The sequence below is a fragment of the Pavona decussata genome, unplaced genomic scaffold (assembly GCF_977016875.1).
Source record: "Pavona decussata unplaced genomic scaffold, jaPavDecu1.1 SCAFFOLD_381, whole genome shotgun sequence".
In the NCBI taxonomy this organism is placed as follows: domain Eukaryota; kingdom Metazoa; phylum Cnidaria; class Anthozoa; order Scleractinia; family Agariciidae; genus Pavona; species Pavona decussata.
The window spans coordinates 74,029-92,708 of record NW_028145755.1 but is presented as its reverse complement, the minus strand read 5'-3'; the positions used below and the strand labels follow the sequence as shown (position 1 = coordinate 92,708).

Sequence of the window (18,680 nt, the reverse complement as noted above, 5' to 3'; positions counted from 1 at the left end):
AAGTCAATGTTGAGCTGCTGAGCTAGCTACCTAGCTATTTAATACGGCGATTCAGGTAGCTATAGTTCAGTTACGCGTTATCGAACTAAACATGTCCGTCTTCAATTAAGGTCTTTCGGTGCCAGACGTCCCAACCTAAAATGAGATTTAAAAGCGAAAAAGCCCTAGAGCAAAAAAGCAGATGACAAGTATGGTGTCTAATTATCGACACTGGTTGTTTGAAAGGTTGTGAAACTATTCCTATTACAAATGCATTTTGGTCAAATTGTTGTTCATTTTCCCGCTCATGATAAATGAATCATCGAGCATACAGGGTATGAGAATTGATCTTTTACCGAGGGTTTAAAAAAAGAAAAGAAAAGAAAAGAAATGTTTATCATTTGCCCTCGGTAAAGGATCAATCTTTGTCCTGAGAAGACTTCACGCTGCCACGTTATTTTTGTCAACCGTAGTCGCATGGAGTAAAGTGAACATGAAATTTGATTTACTACGGATTTACTCATAGTTCCTTGAATGCGAAAACCATTAACAGTTTTCATCGCTTACTTTACCCTCACTTCTTCCAAATCAACAATCGGACGATCAAATCCTCCAATTGTTGTTAATATTTAGCAAGAGTCCGCAGCATCAAAAAAGCTGCCGCTCTTATTAAATTGACGCGAAAACATGACGCGCTCTTCAGTTAATTTATTTCCCGCGTAAATCGTATTTCGCATAATTATGCCATTCCGCACGCTATTCCACATACCATTCCGCAAACTCTTTCCGCCTCTTACCCTCACCGGTTACTGAAGTGTCAGTCACTATCGGGATGACAAAAATAAAGGCACAGATCAACACAGAAAAGTTTGCCGTCAGTGATTTTTTTAAAGCAATATAGGTGGCTTCATTTTAAGGGTCCTTAACGTCAGAGGGATGGTATTGAAAGAAATCCGTACATTAATTAATTGGAAGTAGCAAGCAACGACAGGCCTACACAACTTCAAGCAATGGGAACATTTGTGATCTCTTCATAGTTTTTGCCCTGACAAGCACCACATTAAGATATTTTCCTTTGTTAAAGCCAGGAAATGAGTAGGTTTAGCACTCGATCATGGAGGGCGGTTGATATTGTGCCACGAAATGCAGGATTTGTTGCGGTGTGTCGCTTTTGTCAATGACAATGACTTTTTTTTTGGAATTTAATATCTGACAACGGTTGTTCAATCAGATTCTTTGTATAGCCTCCAGCAAAATATGAAACTTTGTAATGTTCTCTTCAAATAAAGTTCTTGAAAGAGTTTGTTTGTGGGAGTCTCACGGCTTCGCTCTTAGACATCTGGTGGGTGGTTACAGGAAATGTACGTGTATTGAAACGGGTATCAGTCGGCTTGAAATGTGTTTTTATATTCAGGATAGACTGGACGTGGGATCGTTTACCTTTTTATACAACTGTATCCAGATGATCTAGTTTCAATGTCTGAGGTTTCCAAACACAAAACATTGTCGGGAAAAACGTCAGCTCTTGAATCTCGTTATGGTGGCCAAACTTACTTGACTGTGAAATCAAAAATTCGTTACCACCAAAAAAACATGTGACGCATCGAGAAAATAGAAACGTTCCTATTTTTCCGATTTATGTATACCCAACTGCACCATCCCAGATGACCGAGAAAATCTGAGACGGTCGAGAAACAGCGAAATCCCCACGATTGTCTGGAATTATTCTACGGACATATGAAACCCAGGCTGAAAGTTTTTTTTCCACAGAACAGGCGTTTTTTTATTCATCATTACTGATCAAAATCATGCATTATTTTTCTTGTGCTCCACGCTCGCCTCTTGCCTCAAGAAGCACGACAAAATGTACTTTAACTATTGTCGTACTCAGAGATGAAAACATTTCCTAATTTAACAGAAGTAGGGCGATGTGGCAGCTCTCATAAGGTCTCACGTGATTGGCTTGCAACCCTTCACGGCCTTTCTAGAAAACAGTAGAACAATATCCCTAAGCTGCTACACAATTAAAACAATTGCAAGCTTACAAGAGCTGCTACACTTCTGAAAAAGTATTCTTAAGGGAAAAATCCAAAGACCGCCGTCATCTACGGTCGCGTGACCAGAGGAGGCGGCCAGCTTCTGGGAATTTGCTAGCATAAGCAATATACAGTGGAAAATCGATGAAAAGGATTGTTTTTATAACAAAGTTCCCGAACGATATTTTCAGCCCGGCCAAAGTTACAGTGAAATGCGTAGAACGGAAGCCCGATATATTGGACCTACCCAGTATCGCGTGATAATGAACACAATATTTAAATCTTTTAGTCTAATATGACAAATATATGTCACCTAGCGATCTGCAAGATGAATGCAAAGCAGATCAACAGATTCCTATCATTATTTCACTGTAAAAGAGCAAGTTTTCGTTTACTGCAGGTCAATAAAGACCTTTAGACCTGTTAGATTCATGAGATTTGACTTCAAGTTTTTAGCAAAGTACTAAGAAGACATACATCACAGGAAGCTCCATTTTAGTCTTTGTGAACAACGAACTTGACATAGTTGTTTTGAATAATGATACGGCTAACCTACGTTTCATGAGCTTGTTTCCGCCATACGCCGTTTTCGCAAAAATTGTGGTAAAATGACGACGGCTTTCTAATTTCCCGCCAAAATGGCACCATTTTCACTCGCGCGGGCTCGTTGTCTAATGGAATTGTCGTGCTCGTACTAAAATTTAAAGGTCTCCGTTATATGCTGCAGGAGGGAATTATAGTGAATATAATGACCTCCACCCCGCCCTATTATCTTCTTACATCCCGGGCTATCAGTTCTGTCCATCTGAGAAAAAATTAACAAATTAATTATTTTGTCAGGAGGTCCATTATATGCTCAAGACCTTTGGCACTTCGTTAAATCGGGGTTCCACTGTGTTTGGTACTGACATACCGTGAAATGTCGTCAATTGCCTCCTACGTAGACGATCATTGGATTCGTCACGCATTCCTCTCCCACGACGGTGGGAACATGCAAGTGACGAGCCCAAAGAGCGCCTGTGTAGATAGCCAGCGTCGCAGACAGTCGATACAATCCTGGTATAGAGTTCTCTATAGGTTTTGAGTGACAAGTCAGGGTCTCAAGTGACAAGTCCGGCTGCAAAGCAGTCTACTGTGTAGGGGGGTATTCGAACAAATACACTCTGGTTTTTTTTTAAAGAACGTCTAATTTTGGAGCTGAGGCTGAACGTTCTTATATTTTTTTGCGATTTGAGGCTGAGAATGTTCTCAAGATGTTCTCAAATTACATGGCATACACTACATGTATTTCAGTAAATCAATGCTTATGTGACCAGGAAACCTATTAAAGTGATTATGACAAACCGAGATGTGTGTCACAGTTGTAAACAAAACATGTCCTTAACTGTTTTGGTTAATTTACATTTGTTACCTTGATTTTATATACAGATTTGCAAAGTACTAAAAACGCTCTTAATCGACTCTCAGCTTGAGGGATGTTCTTAATACGTTCTTAAAATTTTGGTTTATCTCAGCCTCGACGTTCTTATAAAAAAGGTTAGCCTCCTATCCCCTCAAAAAAAAAAAAAAAAAAAAAATGATAAGAAATAAAAAAAATAAGCCCTTAATCTCAGACAGTATAAAGCCATGGACTAGAATGGGCTGTTGGTAGTTTGGTGAAGCGAAGTCACTCTCGCAAGTTTCGCTTCTCATTGCCTCCGAGCTCCCGTCTGTCCCCTTAGGATCCCTCAGTCTTCGCGTGTCTGCGAACTTGTCGATTATTACCACCAACACATTCATCTCTTTGGATTTCTTTAATTTTATATGTACAAGCATACCACTTATCTGTACAATATATTTTCTACAAACAATAACCACACTCAATTGCAATTGTCCAACATCAACTGTATCTCACTGCATCAAAAATGTAACGTTTTTGACTTCTATGAAAATGACATTAAGGCTCTTTTGCGTGAGCAAGCCTGGTTTTCTTGCGTGACGGACAGTTGGGAGAGTCACGCACGAGACACCTCCAAGCTAAAAATTAGCTTTGCGTTTAATACACAACTTTTAAACACCAAAAACACATAACACAATATCTGAAAATAACATATTACAAAAGAAGTCACGTCCTCTTCTTATGACCATCAGCTCTGTTGCAGTTAAGCCACGTTTGACGAAGAATTTGAATTTCTTTCTTTCCCCTCTGTTCCAAGCAATATTTTACGAAAGTCCATAAACCATATTATAGCTCGTGCAAATCATGTCGATGCCTGATTTGTCTTCATCAACATCTATGCGGTTTGTTTGTTCGTTCGTTTTGTTTTGTCTTTTCCCCACAGCCAAAGTGAGAGATAAAGAGTGCCTGGTTACAGAAAAGAGGACCAGCGACCGGAAAAGGTTGGTTTAACATCTAGCCATTGAAATTATACAGAATTGTTGTCAGCTACAAAATGTTAAGCTTTGATTCTCTACTCACGTTCAACAGTTGCAAGCCAATATTCATCCCAACTCTTTCCAAATTTAAACTGCCTAATAAGGCTTCACTTTAATCTCCAAAACAGGAACATCGACTGATGAGACATTGGCACTTGCGTGATTTTCGTGTCATTGGTAAGTTAGTAGAGATTGTGATGACTGCAGTGACGCTCTTCTTCTTTTGTCAGTTATTTATGAAAAGCAGTTTATCAGGTTTATCAGTTTCTTGAATTGTTCTTTATACGCTCGAGTCTTTTCTTGATGTCTAATATGCTACCTGGATCCGCAGTTATAGAATCTGTGGCATCGGTCGACTGTGAGACAACTGAAGGCTGCAAAAATGGAAAAATTTTTGTCACTACAAACATCTTCCAATAAAAACAAACAAATAATTAGGTAAACACAAAGAGCTAAACCAGAATTTCAAGCAGAAGCGAAAACTGAATTCAAGCACGGGAAAACATGAACCGAAGCCAGTGGCACGAATGGCGGGAAAATGTAAACGCAGGAAAATTATAACCTGTGTCAAGCGCGGGAAAAATTGTAACCGTTTTCAAGAGCGGCAAAAAATGTGACCTGTGCTAAACGCGGGAAAAAATTTAACTGATGTCAAGCGGGGAAACTAGCAGTCCTAAGGGCGGGAAAACATGCAGCCGGTGCTCATAAGCACTCAAACGAAAACAGTTTATGCGATTATTACTGCTGTACACTAAAGTACTAACAATATTCGTATACGAAGGTCCTTTGTCTTCTGCTGAGAGCGTCCGTTCGTCCGGTTCAGCCTCATATGCTGATGCCCTCTGTTCCCCTGATACAGTTTTCTGAATAAAAAAATATGACAATAAATTAACACGTTTTATTGCTAAGGGGTATTTTGTTTTCACTGGTAAGGTACGAGACTTTTAAAATCAAAACTATGAAAACTCGTTTGGCAAGTGTCGATGCCTTAAGCCAATGATACACTGTTCAACATTTGTTGAGCAACATATGTTGCAGCTGCTGTTCAGCAAATGTTGAACAGTGTATCGTTGAAATATGCCGTTCAACAAGTTGCCGCAACAAGTCAACAAGTCGCAACAATGTTCAACATTTGTTGACCTTGACAAAAGTTGAACGATGTTGAACCGTGTATCATTCGCTTTACAAGAAATTCGAGTTTCGACAAAATAATGCAGAAAGTTTCAAGCTTCGATTGAGGAAAACGAAGTCGCTTTCAAGGGAGCTATGACGACTGAAGTGGAATTGACCTACCATTGCTGTTTTTCGTTGGGATTTTGAATTTGAAAATGGCAATGAATTTATTTGCTGAGAAAGCGACGATTATCACCTACTGACGATCAACTCATCGAACTCGCTATCGGCGTTGATTTTTATTCGACACAAGAAAATCTGCTTACAAGCTTAAAGTCCACTAAGTCGTCACCTTGACAAAGAGGAAGTGTAGTGTAGCCCTTGTGTTGTGGTTTGAAACACTAAACGAAAAATTCCAAAAAAAAAAAAAATATTCCGGAAATTCCTCCCATTTCCTCATATATTTCGAATGAAGTCTGTGTAATGTAGTGGTCCACGTTCTCACCTCAGCAAAAGAGGAAGTCGATCTTTAAGACGATTATTTGAATTATTTCTCTTCAAGAATCAGGAAGCAAATAATATCTATTATCATCAGCGAAGTCGTGCGGAGTTCAAAGGGCGTGCTACAATACAATTGAGCGGCAATGTACATTGTTTTGATTATCACTCGAGCCTGTGCTTCACGAGTTCTCGAAGTAATTCTTCATTTAGCTGACTGTTCTCGAGGCGGTGGTTCAAAGTGGTTTCTCAAAAATTTCGGCCCGCGTTTCTATTGCTTCCTTATAAGGTATGATAAGTTTGATTGAAATTTGTAAGGCAAGTTGCTTATTAGTGATTAGTGAAACCGACGGTAAGTTGAACTAAATTTGCTATAAAACCTAACAAACAGGTTTGTACTCATTTTTGACAAAAAGAATTCTAGAACTATTCAAAGACACAAGTCCCATTTGTCGTTGTTGTATTTTTTTTCCACAGAAACTTACGGACTATTTCACCAAAATTCGTTTCTGTTACAAAATGACGATACCAGAGGCCGGCTGTCGAGCCATGCCTTACAAAATAAAATCGGTGGTTCTTCCAGATTCCTGTTTTGCAAAAGAATGTTAGAAAACAACAAATTGCAAGGATTTTCCAAGTTTGAAGCACCAAGTACACTTCTCAAGGACATCTAAGTTTTAACTTCATCTCAAGGACATCAAAGTTTTAAATTCAAGAACTTTCTTAACTGCGCTGTGAAACTCTACAAGAAACTTCACACACCTTTGAATCAGTATTCGCACTGTTATCAAGCCCGGCTCTCGTTCTTAGCACCTTCAACCTGTCTCTGTATGCATCAGCATCATCTGAGGATCAGAAAAAAAGTAAAATGATTTCTGGAGAAACACGCCAAGATGTATGACGTATATCCAGGACTATTTGTTGTTCAGCGTGTCAGTTAACGGTCTTCCAAACGTTTTTTCAGCTTAAAACCCTTTCAAATTCACTTTTCTGCAACAAAAACGTTGCGAGACATGTTCATTTCAGGGCATGTTACATAACGCCGGCGATGTTTTGTAGAATTTGTGTTTGTTTTTTTTTACCTGTATTTTCATCTGCTGTTGAAGAACCAACTGTTGTGGTCGATACTCCAGACTTTGGAGCACTACCTAAAAAGAAAAACTTGGCATTAATCTTCAGTCTACTATAATCTTCAAACCATTGCTGTTGTTTCTATAAATTTCTTCACCGCTATGGATATTAGTCCATGCTTTGTGTTTGCTCGTTCTATAATTATATTCAGACAGAGGGGACTGAGCGAGATAGCAATGATCCCCACTCCCTCCCCCCCCCCCCAAAAAAAGACAAAAAAAGTGAAGGTAAGATGCCCATAAAAGCGCGCTGTTGAATTCCGATGAAGTGCAGAAATATGTACAATCATGATGAGTACCTGTTATTTTCTTTCCTTTTCTCTCCATGTCGATATTTTTTAGACCTCTTTCGATGTAACTCTGGAAAAACTCAGAAGTTCTCTACAGAAATGGATCAATGTCCGCTTCTGGATACTTCTGTTTGAAGTCATAAAGCTCCGCTAAGCCCTGTGAAACAAAGAAAACAAAACCAGAATGTTTATTTTCAACTACGAGGACTGGAAGAAACAAAAAAAATAATCGCATGCTTTGTTTTCGTATGTGACAAACAGTGGACAATAAAGCCAGCGAATACTATCGCCTCTCGGGAGAGATGAGAGGCGGCGACTACAGTGTGCCGGAAATGTGGTGCAACCAATCAGAGCAAACATCTTGTGCATTTTTTAACCAATCAGAAACAAAAGCAGCACCACTCGTGACAGTCGTAGCAGTCACTTTTATCCGTTTTCCCGCGCTTGTCATCGGTTGATCGTTTTCTCCCGCTTGGCATTGTTCACGTGTTTTCCCGCGTTCGGCACCAAACGCAGGTTTCTGCTCGAGTTCTGATTGGTTCTAACAGCGTTTTCTGTGATCGCTCAGTTGCATAACCGGTTTTACCGGTAGATCAGTGTAGTAGTACGCCACTAATTAATAAACAGCTTTGATCGCAATCATGAAAGTTAATCAAATCAGTCTAAAACAAGGTAAATATGATACCATGAGAAAGATGTCCTTTGTGCGAGCAATTTCTTACAGAGAAGAATGGTGATCAAGAACGACAGAGGTGAAAAGACGAAAACCAAATGAGGACGTTTTCTGTTAGGTTATGAAAACCTTTCACCTAATAGCGATTTTTATCAACAGAGCTGATAAGGTAATTTGGTCAGAGTAAAGAGATTCAAGTGCTGAAGTTTCGAGCATTAGCCCCTCGTCAGATCGAAACCAAACAAACCATGATTCGTTTCTACTCCTCACCGACGCAGCCGTAGTTTCTTCAGAATAGAAACCAACCTCCTTTCATCTAATAACCTGTTTAGTTGATGTCACAATTGAAAAAAGGCAAACAAATAATCTCAACTGATTTTGCAATTAATTACATCCATTTGGAATCACTGGTGATCCTTGGAATCTGATTGGTCCAAAATGGTGCAATTTATTCCAAAATTGCACCATTTTTTGCTCTACATCGCATCCTTTCTTTAGCCCATCAAAATGGAAATGAAGTAACACAAATAGAATATTAATATTGACAATGATACACTGTGATTTCAAAATGGATGAAATTAAGTGGTAATTGAACTTCGTGTCGTGCAATTTTGGTCTGAAATCATACTTGTGATTTCAAATCAAACTCGCGCTGCGCGCTCGCTTGATTTTGAAATCACGCGTATGATTTCAGACCAAATTGCACTCCACCCAGTTCAATTACCAATATAAATTCACCTCTCTGGTGTTCTCTTTGGATCCTATCTTGACAAATATCTCGGCTAACTTCTCATTTATCTTCTCTTTCTTTACACTCTGTAGTGAACAAAAAGAAAAAAAAAAACACGGAAAACACATCGGAGAGTTAGCCATTATTCAAGTTATTCTGAATATCATTTCTTGCTCATTTACTCACATCAACTCCCATCAAGAGGTCTGGTACCGAACCGGCCGACTTGTGAGGCGTGGCTGCATCACTGCCGTTCACTTCATTTCCTTGGCGGTTCCCAGTTTTCAGAATTTTCTTGAGATACGCGGCCACCTCGCTACTCTCCGGGTCGTCTATTAAACCAAGGCAACCTAAGATCTAAAGACAAAAGTCACAGCACACTTCACAAATGTCATGTACCATCACCGACACTCTTATCAACTGAGCTACAAGGCCAGCTGGGAGCTGGTCTTAGGAATTTACGCATTTAACTCACGCCAGTGAGGATATTTTATTGTTTTCAAAGTGTATTGGCCACGTAGCGGCCGTGAAATGTGACAGAAATTATATTACGGAGTCAGAGTCAACTAAACAAGTCAAGTCCCTTAAAACCTTCTGTGCATTGGATTCGCTTGCTGGCGACATAAAGCTTTCGGTTAGACCTCTAGCTCTAACCTCGCCTCTGGAAACGAGGTTACCAGATGCGTGACTGAAATCCCTGGTGAACTGCCTTCAATCCAAACCGGTGAGAGGTTGTATCTTCCCTCCATCCCGATTAAGGCTGGGACATCTTGTCCGGATATGGATTGCCTCCTTTACTCCTCTTTCAAATCACTTCGGTTCCACTTACTTTAATTAGTTATTTCCTGATAGATCAATTTCTCGGATTCTATTCGATGTGAATTTGAAAACAGGGTCATTGGATAGAACATGGCTTCTATCACGAAATTTCAGTAAAGTAACTATAGAACGGAGGAAACAAAGGCGATCTGTCAAAACAAAAAACAACTACAACGACAACTACAAACTACAAAGGTTGATATTGTGTCTTTAAACTGACCTCCTGCTTCTTAAGTTTTCCTAGTGTGTAGAGCACGGTTTTAATCGTCCTTAGGGGCGTATTATCCGCGCGATTTTTCCACATCTGGTGAGGGTGTGACAGCAGAAACGTGTGAATGTCCAGGAGAATCTGATCCACTTTCACTTCTGAGATGGTTTTCGGCAAGTTTCGAACAAACTTCCAAAGACACTGAGAAAAAGAAAGGAAGAACGCAAGTGAAAGGTGGGTTCACAAACATCAATCAACTTAAGGGTTAATCCCACTGCTTTTGCATTCATTATTCTTGCTTAGCTTCTGTAGCCTGCGTGCATACGTCTCCTACATTCTTTGTTGAACACAAAGGAATTAGGAGACGCCTGCACGCAGGCTAAGCTTCCGTTAACGGGAAATCTCCTCAATTTTTCATTTAGTAATGAAATCACAGATAAAATAATAACCTTCATAACAAGGTCAAGAAATTTGGGTGAGCTGAGTGAGGTGCCAACGCTTTCTTGAAGGAGCTTGAGACAGTCTTGTAGGAGTTTGATGAGGGACCTAAAATGTCAAACAATATCTCGGTTACTAGAATATTTTCATGGAGCTGACTTGAAAACCTTTGAGAGGCACTTTCACATGCTTTCACTGCTTCGATTTTTTTTTTTTCAAATTCAAATTTTTGTTTTACAATAACTGTCAAAATTCCCGCTCACTGATTGGCTTGTTGCTATCGTCTATAGGAGTGCAGACAATAAAAATGACGTCAAATATAACGCGTGTACTTTCTCAACGGAAAATAAAGCCAATTCCGCTCGTACTTTTCCATGTACTCGTTATAAAAAAATCGATGGCAGTTTTCTATGGCCTATACTCTATTGGACCTTAACATGAGGTCATAAAATGTTCAAAACGTGGCAGTGAAATCGCGAACTGCACTTGAGTTTGGCACATTTTATGACGTCATTTTAAGGTCTATAAGAGTATAGACCATAGAAAACTGCCGTCGATTTATTAAAAATATTTTCATTTCGTAAGGTAAACACATAGAATCTTCCACTCACCCTAAGACATAAGTCTGATCGGACATCTCAATCACCTTCACCATCAGAATATTAATCGCTCTCAGTATCTGAGGTCCATCCTCTAAGGCTGCTAAGCGATCGTCCGATAATACTGTTATTGAGACCTGCATGAGCTGCTTCAGTGAGCTGCGTGATACAGAGCGCGCCAGAGGAGCGCTGGAGAACACAGCCAGCATGGTGTCCGTCAGACAGTTGATTAGCCGCAGCACTGAAGCCTCAGGCTGTTCATTGGACTCCACGTTAGGAATGTGTGTGGTTAGGATCATGTTTAGTTGCAGAGAGGCCGCGTTCAGGAACTGAAACAAGATAGACTTCAATTAGGGCCTCTTTATATGAGCCCGGTAACTGGGCTGGCCCGGTAGGCGGGACGAAGTTTGTCTTCTGTTCATATGGGAGTTTAATCCCGGTTACCGAGACGAAAAATGTTCGAAAAGCCCCCAAAATACCCGTGGAACCGCGTTCCGACTTGTCAGCGACCTTACAAGCCATGCGCAGTTGAAAATGTTTCGACATGGAGAGTTTCGGTATCCGGACTGGAGTGTTCATATGGGAAAAATTTCCAGCCCGGTTATCGAGATCTCGGTAACCGGGCCAGCCCGCCTTCTCATTTTAACACATCGAAATTTTTGTAAAGAAAAGAGTAGCGAGGCGAGATCTCGGAAACCAGGCCAGCCCGGTCAACCGGGCTCATATCATTGTTATGAAGAGGTCCTTAGACACAGGGCTTCTGTCTCATTTCACAGATCAGTTATGGTCTAGCCATCGTCTAAACTAATCTTTTTTTCACGCTGATAGGCAACCGCTGGCCAAAGAGCCTGAGGACTCTGAGTACGAGATTGTATATGGCGCAATTTGAACAATGTGTAAAATAGGACCCAGTCCCTTTATGAACTTCGGAACGGGACTCTGATAAACTTCGGGACAAGTTCCAGGGCAGCGTTAATAAGAGAGAGCCTGTTGCTCTACACGATCTTGAGGAGACCTCATCTCACCTGGTCGATATGTTTGCTCACTTCTTTGTGGTTCTTATTTCGTATCACTCTTTCGAACTGCACCAAGGCCTGGGTACTAGCTGTGACGTCACCGCTGGCAATCTGAGAGATGACGTAATTGAAGGCAGCTGTTGTGGATTGGTCCTGCTGAACACGCCCATGTGGGGAGAGGTTGGGGTTCTGACATAAACAACAAGAAGAACTTTCAATGGACATGAAACAAGCGTAAGACGAGCGAAGGATTTCTACATATCTCAAAGTTTTCCCTTCCGGTCTTAACCAATGTTTTAGAGTGGAATACCGATTTTTCGAACCTCCTAGGGACACTGAATTTGGTTCGAAAAATTGGGAGTTCCAAAAATCAGAGGAAAAATCTGACCAAAGCAAATCCAAGGGAGACAACTTTTGGTTCAAAGAATCGGGAATTTAGACAAATCAAGGGTTCGAATAACCGAGATTCCACTGTATATCCTATTCCATCGAATGTAACACTGCATTTGGTGGGAGAGGAGGCGGATATAATTAAACCCAAGGGATAGAAGCTGTACCTGACAGCATAGTTAATTAAAGGCAATGATTATGAAACCTGACAAACTTCTTTGTTATATGCCTAGTTTTTGTGTGCCTTTTTGGCCTCGACCCTGCACAAACAACAATAGAATTTGGAATGTGTTGGAGCAACTGACCAATCGAAACGTTTTCGTTAAGATATTCAACAGTGGTGTGAACGTTAAAACAAAGGATTGTGCAGGGTCGCGGCCCTTCCAACATAAATTGTAGCACCATTGTTTTCATGGCAGGGTTTCCTAACCAGTCGCTCAATTAACTATGCTGACAGTAACGCTCGTTTACGGAAGTATTTAAACAACTTTCTTCGTTAATTGTACATAAAGTAAAACCTAGTTTTGTATCGTGGTTCTGTGTTCAAAACAATGACGTACTTTGTGTAGGGTTTGTGGACAGGTGCGCTGATCAAATCTTCCAAGGCTTCATTCGTCTCCAGCTGCGGTACCGACACATCACTGTGATGATCGTCTCCCTCTATACCGTCAATATCAAGACTAAACTCACGCCGGATGTTCTCTTGTCTTGGTCCTGGTGCTGTTGCAGGCCTAAAGACAAACACCACGGCTGCACGATGAAAATGCTTCTAAGCGGTGGGATTCCTTCTAGCCTAAGAAGGGGGTTTCTTGAGGTCCCCTCGCCACTTCTTACTTCTTCTTAAATTACTATTATTAGTCACTGTAAACTTATGTAACATCCTAGTCTATTATTCACTGTAATTTTTTACGAATGTATGTCGTGGTGAATAAAATAATATAAATAAATAAAAGGGGCAGGGAATCTGAAATTTCCAATTTCCGTAGGATTGTACCCAGTAGACATACACCTTTCAAAAGCTCTATTTTCACTGGACCCTGATAACCTGCAACTGCATTGTTTTTTAGGGTTGGGAGTATCGTTCAGTTGTTCGCTGCAAACAGTACAGGTCGCCCTCTTGTACCTGGTTTCCTACGCAGTCATGATTTGTGCCGTCACGCAACGCTCCCTCCAAGTCTTTCGTGACCACCTCATAACGGCTTCGTAGACTTACACTAGGGCTCGCCTTGGAAAATAGGCCGAGGGTAATTTTAATTGAACTAGATAATCACTGTTCACGTTTCCAACTAAAATGAAGGGATTCAATTATCAGGAAAAAAGGATAACTTACCTTGTAATCTGAGCGGCCTTGGTAGGTCTTTTTTCGTCCTTTTTCTTAGCGCCATTAAGAGACGAGTCGCTCCTTCCGCGAGCACTAACACTCTTTGCCGCTGTATTTTCAGTTGGAGCAGTATTAGGACGATTCTTGGCCGATCGTTTAATGCGTTCTTCTAGATAAGCAAGGTCTTTGTCCGAGAGCGGTGATAAACAAAAGAAAAAATTGAGACTTAAGGCAGTGCCATGCCTGGAAATATGAAACTTTCTGTTCGTATTTTTTGTAACTTGTGTGTGGTGAAGTCAAAAAGAAAGAAATAAAACTATAAAACAAAGTATGGTACGCGCTTGAACGTCATTCCTAAATTGGGATCATTCAACTGTAAGCAACTGAGCAGTACTTTCCTGTGGTGCTGTTCATTGTACTGAGCAAGCTGGCTCTAATTTTTGTGTCTGGGAATAAAAACTTTAAGTGTGGTAGCCGAGAGCAACTCTAGCTTTTTGGGTACTGTCCAAACTTCCCAAGTGCATCCATAACTCGATATACACACAGCTAAAGGCATGAACCAATTCTTTTATAACATAGTGACAACAAACTAGTACGCGGAAAATTCTCTTAATGTCTGTACAGAAAAACAAAGGTTCCTATTGGCTGGTTACAAACACGGCACAATGGTATGGTCTGAACGAGAAAGTTTCACCTGAAATTGTCAATGAAAATTTGCTTCTTTGAATTAGTTTGTACGAACTAAAACTAAGCGACGGTAACCCGAGTTTGTATGCAAGTTGCACACGTCATTTTATGGACGCACGGCCGTGCATATCTTGAGAAATGTACCATGATAATGCCAATAGGAATTAGACTGATTAGGATGCACGCGCTCTGTGTTATAATTTATTATGGAGGATAGTATCATAAAGTGTAACAACTCCAATGAATTTTATTGAGCAGCGTCCTTCGGTGATATTGATTTAGGAATGTCCTTCTGCTCACCTGTGAACAGTACTTGTAGCAGGTTTTTTCTCCAACAAGAAAATAAGCTTCCACCACAGCATTCAGAGCAGCATTTCTGACGCCATTATCTCTGTCACCAATCTGCCCAGCTATGGTGGCCACTGCCTTTGGAGGGGTGGGCTGGCACACATTCATGCCAAACACTTGGATCAGAGAGCCCAGTTCTTCAAGACACTCTAAAATAAACAAGAAAAATCAAAAGGGATTGGCTGCATCTTTTAACCAAAATTTACAATATGAAACTTTTACAACGCTGGTTTGAGATTCAGAAAAAAAAAAGAAAAGGAAAACGAAAAAAAAAAAAAATGAATCAAAGTACACCAATGACAACTCGCGAACGTGACTGTTTGAACTTGTTCATTTGAGCATCTCCTTGCCTTCCGCAGAAAATACAACTAATGCTTCACAGCAGTGAAAATAGCCTGCCAATAGAGCCGCCTCTCATCGCTACCCGCTGCTTAGGATGGTCGCGAGAAGAGAGTTCATTTTACTTTTAAGTTCGTACGCAAACCGAATCACAATTTCAATAAAACATAACCGGGCGGAATAATGATTTCAAGCAATACAAAAGAACACACACACACACACACACAAATATTGGGCATCTCGAAAAGGCGCACGGGTTGATAAAAAAGTATATTTTGCCCCAGTAGTAACATTGGCGCAGCAGAGTTCAGGATCTGAGTAAGGATTTCAAATAGTTCATTCACTATTGTCTTGAATCTCCAAAACGATTACGTCATGTAAGACTTACCCATTCTTGTCTTGGAGTTCTTAGAAGTGATTCCTTCCATGACATAGTTGAACAGTTTACTAGCGTGATAGAACTTTGTCAGCAGTTTGAACAGATTACGGATCATCTTTCTCACGACATCCTTTGGATCCCCAACCTATGAAAGATGGTGACGAGTCAGCAGTTTGAACAGATTACGGATCATTTTTCTCACGACATCCTTTGGATCCCCAACCTATGAAAGATGGTGACGAGTAGTTCCTGAAAAAACATACGCTGAAGGAGCGGACACAGGATGCAACATTTTAATAGTTCAGCGTGTGTGAACATGGTGGAGACCGTCGGATTCGAGTACTGGTTTATACTGCCCGTCATGTAAGACACTCAATGATTTTGTGAGGCTTACGGGTTACAAACTCGGACGAAATTGTTCAGACACTTTTAATAGACTACATGTAATAATGAAATAAATGTGATGGCATATTTCAAGCCTGGTGAATGAATGAGAATGATTTATCATTCTAGAAAGTGACGCAGGCATACTTGGAAAAAAGAAATCCGAGTGCTCCTATCAGGAGTCAAACCTAAGACCTTCGGATTACTAGTTCGGATGCTCTTCCAGTGAGCTACAGGAGACTCGTGGGAGCTAAGGTCATTAAACTAGGTTCATGGGAGCAGTATGCAGGATATTTGTCTCATGAACCTAATTAAATGGCCTTAGCGTCCACGAGTCTCGTGGCTTAACTTCCCTATTACCTGCAGAGTACATTTCTTACCTTCTGAACGAGGTATGGAATAAAACTAGAAGCTTCAAACTCCAACATCTGATAATCCGCCAGAGCTAACATGACAAAGATGGCGTCCATCAGCTCTAGACATTTGATGAGTATTGTGGTGTTGGTGTCAAAGAAACGCAAAGTCACCCATTTGAGGATGAGATCTAACGACTGAACCACTTCTGTCTGGTACGGAGCTTCTGTTGGAGGGGTGGCACACTGGAAACAGGAGAAAACAAAGATTAGCTAACTGGATTAACTTGTTAACATGTCAAAATAGGATCGATCACCAGTCGCTTTTCGGGTAAACGACGCTGATGCAGCCTTTTACATTCGCGATTAAAAATATTCAAAGTTTCTAACCTCAAGTTGGAATGAATAATTATTCACTTCTGAAAACAGTCAAAATCTGTGTTGCAGACAACAAGCATACAAAAAATTCGGGAAAATCCCCTGAATACAATCTTGGACACTTTTTTATCAATCCACAAATTCTACCGCTACAGTGATACTCAGCCCCCCTCCCCCACATCAGTGTTGGCACGCACTGAAAAAAAACTGTGTTTTCCTTTAGGAAGATTGAAATGTACGCGCAAAATTCGCATTTTTCTCCACTAATTGTCCAAGATTATAGTTACCAAATTTTGCCGTACAGTAGTCCGAGTATCAGGCTTTTTGGGGGGTAAGGAGGGAGGGAGAAGAGAGGAAGAGGAAAAGGGAAGAAAAGCCTGACATGAAAGCATCGAGAAGAGCATTCCGGCCCCTCGATGAGCATGACGCTTCGCCGCAAATAGTAGCCAATCAGACTTCAGAAAGCTTCTGTGTCAGGCCTTCATCTCCTCTTCTCCACCTCCCCCCTCCCCTACCCCTTCACTCCCCCCTCCCCTTAGGAAGGCCTGACACCCAGCTTAGCCGTACTGCTGCTCTTGAGACAGAGAAAGTGGGTTTCCATACAATACCTGCAGTAAGGTGTCTATTGCCTTGAGATGAAACTTGAAATCGGCGTGAAACAGGTTTGTGTGTATCGTCTTTCCAAAACATGGCCTCATCTGTTCCTTGAGCTGGCCTCAGTTGTTCAAAGGCTGGATAACTTTATCCGCTGGATAAGGCACTCTTCAGCGTCTAAAATATACTTCACGTTAAATGTTGTCCAAGGTTTTCGTACACTCCCCAACTAAAAAGTGGTTAGAGTGTGCATATTAGGTGGTGCATGACGAAATACTGAAATCTTGGCACAGATTGAAACTGTCGGATAGTGACTTATCCGCTGGATAAAGTTATCCGGCCTTTGAACAACTGGGGCCTGGTCAACAAATTTCCGTGATACTTCCCCTTTAACAGGGTTGCCACCCAACTCTTCACCGACCAAACATGAAACCTTAACAGACATTTTTGAAGCGACATTACCTTGCCAGCAATAAAATTTATTTGTCAAACCTAGTGGTAAGGCGAAAATTCACTGACTTTGAGGTCGAATTTTAGAGATTCTGTGGCCTTTACAACGTCTTTCCCCTGACTTTTCTTGCGGTTTTTTGATTAATGAACTACAGAAAGACCCAAATTTTCATGTAGCATTCGTCCTACGATCTGCAGCGATGAGATGATGTTCAAACGAGCTATATATTACAACCATTATCGACAGCATTGTCTCTTTATTCATATATCAACCACACGTAATTTTCAGACATATTCGCTTCCACAAGGCTTTTTCCTGTATAGTGTGATTCTTGCAATAAAATGTTGTAGGTCCCACCAATGAAATTTACAGACCGAATAAGCTCTAGTTGCAGGCTTGACGAGAGACAAACATATTTCGTTTATCAACTTCCACACGTATGAACTGACACTTTTTGGAGGATTTCCACACTTCGGCTATACACTACCTTAAGATCTTTCTCATCCTTGAAGCGGCCATCTTTACCGTTATATTTCAACAGTGGGGGGCCCTCTTCCACATCAGCGGAGGACTTCTTCGATGACTGTCGTGACAAAAAGGACAAGTCACATTAGTATCACGAGCAAACCAATCAACATATTACAAGCGTTCTGTTCTAGGGAGTTTTATTAAAGTTATCGTAATTATGGCACTTTAAGAGTTCTTGTTTTTGCAATTTTGGGGATTGTTTGCGCAGATTCTAAAAGAACGTTTCTGCGAAGCATTGTTCCTGCATATTTTTTTTCTTTTTTACTCTATCGCCGTATTTTCTGGCCAGTATCACTATTTAATACAAAAGCGCGTTTCTTTGAATTTACATCGCTTATTTCATTTTAAGCAAGAATATTACAATAATGCTGAACACTGTTCGATTACTGTTAAGGCTGGTTTCCATATGATCGCGGATCGCAGATCGCAATAAGGTCTGCGATCGTCTGCGATCATATGGAAACCAGCCTTTAGATAGAACATGGTTCTATCTTCTGCGATCGTCTGCGATTGCGATCGCAGGATCGCAGACGATCGCAGAAGTAGTTTCCATATGATCGCAGACGATCGCAGACCTTATTGCG

General features: G+C 40.8%; 1 pseudogene across 1 annotated transcript in view; it reads right to left on the bottom strand.

Annotated features, from left to right (window-relative positions):
* Window positions 1–3,793: 3,793 nt before the first annotated feature.
* LOC146451905 (cytoskeleton-associated protein 5-like) overlaps window positions 3,794–18,680 on the bottom strand; it is a 32,512-nt pseudogene continuing 17,625 nt past the window's right edge. The window contains exons 14-31 of the transcript XR_014859842.1: window positions 18,051–18,151; window positions 17,132–17,294; window positions 16,173–16,391; window positions 15,418–15,553; window positions 14,644–14,839; window positions 13,665–13,853; window positions 12,895–13,065; window positions 11,954–12,133; window positions 10,941–11,257; window positions 10,341–10,437; window positions 9,904–10,092; window positions 9,051–9,221; window positions 8,873–8,950; window positions 7,471–7,618; window positions 7,124–7,189; window positions 6,804–6,886; window positions 5,195–5,293; window positions 3,794–4,804 (exon numbers count right to left, since the gene is read on the bottom strand). The product of XR_014859842.1 is annotated as a cytoskeleton-associated protein 5-like (transcript). The remainder of the gene's footprint in view (window positions 4,805–5,194; window positions 5,294–6,803; window positions 6,887–7,123; window positions 7,190–7,470; window positions 7,619–8,872; window positions 8,951–9,050; window positions 9,222–9,903; window positions 10,093–10,340; window positions 10,438–10,940; window positions 11,258–11,953; window positions 12,134–12,894; window positions 13,066–13,664; window positions 13,854–14,643; window positions 14,840–15,417; window positions 15,554–16,172; window positions 16,392–17,131; window positions 17,295–18,050; window positions 18,152–18,680) is intronic.